Below are 7,393 nucleotides of genomic sequence, written 5' to 3'. Positions count from 1 at the left end.
CTCTGGTAACCACTATTTGACTCTCTACTTCCATGAGATCAACTTTTTTAGATTCCACATATGAGTGAGAATATGCAGTATTTATCTTTCTGTGCCTGGCCTATTTCACTTAACATAATGTCCTCTAGGTTCATCCATATTGTCACAAATGGCAGGATTTTATTATTTTGTGTGGCTGAATAGTATTCTACTGTGTATATATAAAGCACATTTTCGTTATCCATTCATCTACTAGTAGATGTTTGGGTTGATTCCACATCTCAGCTATTGGAAATAATGCTGCAATAAACATTGGAGTACAGATATCTCTTTGGCATACTGATTTCCTCTCTTTTGGACATACACTCAGTAGTGGGATTACAGGACCATATAGTAGTTTTATTTTTAATTTTTTTAGAAACCTCCAAACTGTTTTCCATAATGGCTGTACTAATTTTTATTCTCACCCATAGTGTATAAAGGTTTCCTTTTCTCTACATCCTTGTCAACACTTACTATCTTTTGTGTTTTGGATAATAACCATTCTAACTGGGGTGAGGTGATATTTCATTGTGGTTTTGATTTGCATTTCCCTGATGATTAGTGATGTTTAACATTTTTTCAATACCTGTTGGTCATTTGCGTATTTTCTTTTGAGAAATGTTTATTCAAATCTTTTGCTCACTTTTAAACTGGGTTATTTGCTTTTGCTATTAAGTTGTTTGAGTTTCTTATAAATCTTGGATACTAATCCATTGTCAGATGTATAGTGTGCAAATATTTTCTCCCAATTCTGTAGGTTGATTTTTTCACTCTGTTGATTGTTCCTGTTTCTGTGCAGAAGCTTTTTAGTTTGATGTAATCCCATTTGTCTATTTTTGCTTGTGTTGCCTGTGCCTTTGAAGTCCTATCCAAAAACTACTTGTCCAGACCGATGTCGTCAAGCATTTTCTCTATGCTTTCTATTAGTAGTTTTATGCCCTCATTTTTAATGACTTATGTTTTTGTGGTATATATATTTTTTACAACTTTTTACTTTCAAGTTATTTGTGTCTTTATATTTCAAGTGTATCTCTTGAGGACAGCATTAAGTTGATTGGGTCTTGCTTTCTTATCCCCCTGATAATCTCTGCCCTTTAACTGGGAGTGCTTCATTCATTAACATTTGATGAATTATTCATATGGTAAGATTTAGGTCTGCCATTTTATTACTTTTTTATTTATCCCTTCTGTTTTCTCTTTCTCTTATCTCCATTCATTGCCTAAGTACTAAATATTTATCATATTTTAGTTATAATTTATGTATTGGCTCTTTGGCTAAACTACTATTTTTAGTGGTTGTTCTACGGATTACAACATACACCCTATTAGTTCATTTTCACATTGCTATGAAGAGATACTCAAGACTGAGTAATTTATTTTAAAAAAAGAGGTTTAGGCCTGCTGCCACCTGTTCCACTCCATACTACCACAGCTGATGCTCTCTTGAAAGCACTACCTCACAGCAGGAAGCCAACCAGCACAAATATAGTGCATTAATCAACCAAAGCTGAGGACCCTCACGGAGTCCATTTCACCCCCCTGCTACCTCCACTGGAGCAGGTGCTGGTATCCATGACTGAGAGACCCACAGATGGTTCACATCACAGGACTCTGTGCAGACAACCCCTACTACCAGCCTGGAGTCTGGTGGACTTGCTGGGTGACTAGATCCAGAAGAGAGATAACAATCACTACAGCTTGACTTTCAGGAAGCCACTTCCCTAGGAAAAGAGGGAGAGTACTACCTCAGAGGAAACACCCCATGGGTCAAGAGAAACTGAACAACAGCCTTGAGCCCTAGACCTTCCCTCTGACAGAGCCTACCCAAATGTGAAGGAACCAGAAAACCAACCCTGGCAATATGACAAAACAAGATTATTTAACACCCCCCAAAAATCATACTAGCTCTCCAACAATGGATCAAAACCAAGAAATCCCTGATCTATCTGAAAAAGAATTCAGAAGGTTAGTTATTAAGCTAACCAGGGAGGCACCAGAGAAAGGCAAAGCCCAATGTAAGGAAATAAGAAAATGATACAAGAACTTAAGGGAGAAATATTCAATAAAATAGATAGCATACATAAAAAGCAAAACTTCAGGAAAAAATGGATGCATGTATAGAAATGCAAATTGCTCCGGAAAGTCTCAGAAATAGAATGGAACAAGCAGAAGAAAGGACTTCAGAGCTTGAAGACAAGATTTTTGAATTAACCCAATCCAACAAATGACAAAGAAAAAAGGAATAAGAAAATATGAACAAAGCCTCCAAGAAGTCTGAGATCATTTTAAACAACCAAACCTAAGAATAATTGGTGTTCCTGAGGAAGAAGAAAAATATAAAACTTTGGAAAATATATATGGGGGGATAATCAAGGAAAACTTCCTCAGTCATCCTAGAGAACTAGACATCCAAATACAAGAAGCTCAAAGAACACCTGGGAAATTAATCACAAAAAGATCATCACTGAGGTACATTGTCATTAGGTTATCTAAAGTTAAGACAAAGGAAAGAATCTTAAGTGCTGTGAGACAAAAAACACCAGGTAACCTATAAAGAAAAACCTTACAAATTAACATCAGATTTATCAGCAGAAACCCTACAAGACAGAAGAGATTGGGGCCCTATCTTCAGCCCCCTCAAACAAAACAGCTGAGAATTTCATACCCAGCAAAACTAAGCTTCGTAAGTGAAGGAAATATACAGTCTTTTTCAGACAAACAAATGCTGAGAGAATTCACCATTACCAAGCCAGCACTACAAGAACTGCAAAAAAGGAGCTCTAAATCTTGAAACAAATCCTGGGAACCCATCAAAACAGAATCTCTTTAAAACATAAATCTCACAGGACCTAAGAAACAAAAATACAATAAAAAAGGTATATTGGGCAACTAATAGCACAATAAATGGAATGGTACCTCCCATCTCAATACTAACATTGGATGTAAATGACCTAAATGCTCACTTAAAAGATACAGAATTGAAGGATGGATAAGAATTCACCAACGAACAATCTGTTGCCTTCAAGAGACACACCTAACACATGAGGAGGACACAAATAAGGTAAATGGATGGAAAAAGATATTTCATGCAAATGGACACCAAAAACGAGCAGAGGGAGCTATTCTCACATTAGACAAAGCAAACTTTAAAGTAACAGCAGTTAAAAAAGACAAAGAGTGTCATTATAAAATTATAAAAGGCCTTGTCCAACAGGAAAATATTACAATCCTAAATATATATGAACCTAACACTGGAGCTCCCGAATTTATGAAACAATTACTAATAGACCTAAGAAATAAGATAGACAGCAACACAATAGTAGTGGAGGACTTCAGTACTCCACTGACAGCACTAGACAGGTCATCAAGACAGAAAGTCAACAAAGAAAAAATGGATTTAAAGTATATCCTGGAACAAATGGACTTAACAGGTATTTACAGAACATTCTACCCAACAACCACAGAATATACATTCTATTCAACAGTCCATGAAACTCTCTCCAAGATAGACCATATGATAGGCCACAAAATGAGCCTCAATAAATTCAAGAAAATTGAAATATCAAGCACTGTCTCAGACCACAGTGGAATAAACTGGAAATCGACTTCGAAAGGAATCTTCAAAACCATGCAAATACATGGAAATTAAATAACCTGCTCCTGAATGATCACTGGGTCAAAAATGAAATCAAGATAGAAATTAAAAAATCCTTTGAATTGAATGACAATAGTGACACATCACATCAAAACCTCTGGGATACAGCAAAGCCAGTGCTAAGAGGAAACTTGAAACCCCAAATGCCTACATCAAAAAGTCTGAAAAAGCACAGAGAGACAATCTAAGGTCACAACTCAAGGAACTATAAAACAAGAATAAACCAAATCTAAACCCAGCAGAAGAAGGGAAATAACCAAGATCAGAGCAGAACTAAATGAAATTGAAACAAAAAAATACAAAAGATAAATGAAACAAAAAGTTTGTTCTTTGAAAAGATAAATAAAATTGATGGACCATTAGTAAGAATAACCAAGAAAAGAAGAGAAAAAATCCAAATATTCTGAATTAGAAACAAAATGATAGATACTACAACTGACACCACAGAAATACAAAAGATCATTCAAGGCTACTATGAACACTTTTATGTGCATAAACTAGAAAACCTAGAGAAGATGGATAAATTCCTAGGAAGATACAGCCTTCCTAGCTTAAATCAGAAAGAATTAGATACTCTGAACAGACCATTAACGAGCAGTGAGATTGAAATAGTAATAAAAAGTTACCAACAAAAAAAGTCCAGGACCAGATAGATTCACAGCAAAAATCTGCCAGACACTCAAAGAAGAAGTGGCACCAATTCTATTGACACTATTCCACAAGACAGAAAAAGAGAGAACCCTCCCTACATCATTCTATGAAGCCAGTATCACCCTAATACCAAAACCAGGAAATGACATAACCAAAAAAGAAAACTACATACCAATATCACTGATGAAGATAGATGCTAAATTTCTTAACAAAACACTAGCTAACCAAATCCAACAATATATCAAAAAGATAATACATCATGATCAAGTGGGTTTTATACTAGGAATGCAGGGATGGTTTAACATATACAGGACAATAGATGTGATATACCACATAAATCGAATCAAAAACAAAAATCACATGATCATCTAAATAGATGCAGTAAAAGCATTAGACAAAATCCAGCATCCCTTTGTGATCAAAGATCTCAGCAAAATTGGCATAAAAGGGACATACTTCAATGTATTAAAAGTCATCAACAACAAACCCACAGCCAACATAATACTGAATGGGGGAAAAGTTGGAAGTATTCCCTCTGAGAACTGGAACAAAACAAAAATGGTCACTCTCACCACTCCTTTTCAACATAGTACTGGAAGTCCTAGACAGAGCAACCAGACAAGAGAAAGAAAGAAAGGGCTTCAAATTGGTAAAGACGAAGTAAAGCTGTCTCTGTCTCTGATGATATGATTGTTTACCTAGAAAACCCTAAAGACTTCTCCAGAAAGCTCCTAGAACTGATAAAAGAATTCAGTAAAGTTTCTGGATAAAAAAATAAATGTACACAAATAAGTAGCTCTTCTCTACAAAAACAGTGACCAAGCTGAGGAGCAAATCAAGAATTCAACCCCTTTTACAATAGCTGCAAAAAAATAAATAACTTAGGAGTATACCTAATCAAAGAGGTGAAAGACCTCTATAAGGAAAACTACAAAACATGGCTGAAAGAAATCACAGATGACACAAACAAGTGGAAACACATCCCATACTCATGGATAGGTAGAACCAGTGCTGTGAAAACGACCATACTACCAAAAGCAATCTACAAATTCAATGCAATTCCCATCAGAATACCACCATCATTCTTCACAGAATTAGAAAAAACAATCCTAAAATTCATATGGAACCAAAAAAGAGCCTGCATAGCCAAAGCAAGTCTAAGCAAAAAGAACAAATCTGTAGGCACCACATTACCTGATTTCAAACTATACAATAAGGCCATAGTCACCAAGACAGCACGGTACTGGCATAAAAATAGGCACATAGACTAATGGAACAGAATAGAGAACCCAGAAATAAACCATAATACTTAAACCAACTGATCTTCAATAGAAGATCAGACAGAGCAAACAAAAACATAAAGTGGGGAAAGGACACTCTATTAAACAAATGATGATGGGATAATTGGCAAGCCACATGCAGGAGAATGAAACTGGATCCTCATCTCTCACCTTATACAAAAATCAACTCAAGATGGATCAAGAATTTAAATCTGCAACCTGAAACTATAAAAATTCTAGAAGACAACGTTGGAAAAACCCTTCTAGATGTTGGCTTAGGCAAGGATTTCATGACCAAGAACACAAAAGCAAACGCAATAAAAACAAAGATAAATAGCTGGGACTTAATTAAACTAAAGAGCTTTAGAACACCAAAAGAAACTGTCATCAGAGTAAACAGACAACCCACAGAGTGGGAGAAAATCTTCACATTCTATGCATCTGACAAAAAACTAATATCCAGAATCTACAATTAACTCAAATTATAAAGAAAAAAACAAACAACCCCATCAAAAAGTGGACTAATGACATGAACAGACAATTCTCAAAAGAGGATATACAAATGGCCACCAAACATATGAAAAAATGCTCAGCATCACTAATAATCAGTGAAATGCAAATCAAAACTGCAATGTGATACCACCTTACTTCTGTAAGAATGGCCATAATCAAAAAATCAAAAAAATAAAAGATATTGGCATGGATGCAGTCAACAGGGAACACTTCTACCCTGCTGGTGGGAATGTAAACTAGCACAACCACTATGCGAAACAGTGTGGAGAATCCTTAAAGAACTAAAAGTAGTACTGCCATTTGATCCAGCAATCCCACTACTGGGTACCTGCCCAGAGTAAAAGAAGTCATTATGTGGAAAAAGACACTCGCACATGCATGTTTATAGAAGCACAATTTGCAATTGAAAAACCGTGGAACCAACCCAAATGCCTATCAATCAACGAGTGGATAAAGAAACTGTGGTATACATATATATATATACCACAAAGTGGTGTGAGCCTCTCTGTATACACACACACACACACACACACACACAGATATATATGTATATGTGTATATATATGTATATACACATATACATATATATGTGTGTGTGTGTATATATATATACATACACACATAACGTGTGTATGTATACCCTGTGTGTGTGTGTATATATATACACACACATGGGGTATACATATATATACACACATATATACACATATATATACACACACACACACACATAGGGTATATAAACTAGGGTATATTGTTCCCTGATATGCACACATAGGGTGTGTGTATATATCTATCTATCTATATATATCTATGTATGCATACCCTGTGTGTGTGTGTGTGTATATATATGTGTATATATATATGATGGAATACTACCTATCCCTAAAAAGAAATGAATTAATGGCATTCATAGCGACCTGAATGAGATTAGATACTATTATTCTAAGTGATGTAGCTCAGCAATGAAAAACCAAATATCATGTGTTCTCACTCAAATGTGGAAGCTAAGTTATGAGGATGCAAAGGCATAATAAAGACACAGTGGGCTTTGGGGGCTCGGGGGAAAGGGTGGGAAGGGGATGAGGAATAAAAGACCACAAATGGGTGCAGTGTATACTTCTCAGGTGATGGGTACACCAAAATCTCACAAATCATCTCCAAAGAACTTACTCATGTAACCCAATACTAACTGTTTCTCAATAACCTACAGAAAAAAAAATATTAAATAATAAATAATAAGTAAAGAGAGAAAGACAATATGTTTAATGGA

Source organism: Macaca nemestrina, chromosome 9 (assembly GCF_043159975.1).
Source record: "Macaca nemestrina isolate mMacNem1 chromosome 9, mMacNem.hap1, whole genome shotgun sequence".
Taxonomy (NCBI): Eukaryota; Metazoa; Chordata; class Mammalia; order Primates; family Cercopithecidae; genus Macaca; species Macaca nemestrina.
The sequence above is the reverse complement of the archived record's forward strand: the minus strand, read 5'-3'. Positions refer to the sequence as shown.